This window comes from Bos javanicus, chromosome 11, assembly GCF_032452875.1.
Source record: "Bos javanicus breed banteng chromosome 11, ARS-OSU_banteng_1.0, whole genome shotgun sequence".
In the NCBI taxonomy this organism is placed as follows: Eukaryota; Metazoa; Chordata; class Mammalia; order Artiodactyla; family Bovidae; genus Bos; species Bos javanicus.
In genome coordinates, this window is record NC_083878.1 from 87,526,248 (window position 1) to 87,527,638 (window position 1,391).

A 1,391-nucleotide genomic window follows, 5' to 3' on the forward strand; every position below is an offset into this window, starting at 1 on the left:
GTTGAAAAGAGTCAGACACGACTTAGCAACTGAACATCAACAAAAACCATAAAAGTTACCCATAATTTCACACCTAGAGATTAACCATGTATCTTGCTTGAATATACCCCACTAGAACTCTGTGTGTGTGTGTGTGTGTACTCTAATATCGCTTTTGCTGGCACTTAAGTAGCCCACTGAAAGACCACCAATCCCCTACCATTATATTGGTTATAGCCAATTGTTAACTGCAATAGTCAACACTATCGGGGGGAACATTCTTGTAACTAAATCTTTGAGTATATTCTTAACTATTTAGCATATTCTCTTAGAAGTAAAATTTTGTGGTGAAATATCCTTTTGTTACTTTAATGTATATTGTCATATTTTTTACTTTTGGTTTTATATGCAAAACACTATCCTTTCATTATTTTTAACGTGTGTTCTTTTGTCTCTGATGTGGTTAAGGTTTTATTTGAGCACTTATTTGGGCATTTATATTTTCTACCTTGAACTTTCTGTCCATTTTTCTATTGGGATATTTTTCCTGATTTGTTTCTTTTTTAAATGTTCTTTTACATTAAGTATACAAACCCAGTATTTATCGAATATCTTACCACTTCTGTTTTTAGAAGTAGGTAATAAGTGTGTGTGTGTTTCCTTAGGTCACCAAGTCAGATTAAATACTTTAGAAGGCAAACACAAGATAAAGCAAAAGTCAGTGCACACTGGTTAGCAGATTTAATCACATAGTGGTGATTGTCTTTCCTGTAAGCTTTCTTTTTAAGTCATGACTTTAGGGACTTATCTGGTGATCCAGTGGTTAAGACTTTGCCTTCCAGTGCAGGGAGTATGGGTTCAATCCCTGGTCAGGCTAAGATTGCATGCCTCACAGCCAAAACATAAAACAGAAGCAATATTGTAACAAATTTAATAAAGACTTTTAAAATGGTCCACATCAAAAAAAAAATCTTAGAAAAAAAAAGTCATGGTTTTACTGGTCTTTCATCTAATTTGCAATCCTTAGATAAAAATATAGAATAAAATCCATGTTTGAAGGAAGTCCTTATCATTTATGAAACTTTTCACTTCTTTTCTTCCTTGGTGCAACATCTCAGTGAAGTAAGCAGAAAGGAAACCATGCCTGTTCCCCGAATGAGGAGTCGAGGCTCCGGAAAGCGGGGGGGTGGGTATCAATGTGAGGTTATCAGAGGTGGAAACCACACTTAAACCCACATGTTCTGGATCCAAGTCTGGAATATTCTCCACCAGCCCACAGTGCCTCGTGGCCCATGTCAAACCAGGAACAGGAAGTCAGAAGCTGCCTTTAGAAAGCAGGTGACTTGATTCTTCAGCTCCGAGGCCTCAGTTTTCCCATCTGTGTTATTTCTGCAGCATCAGCTGAAACCCAT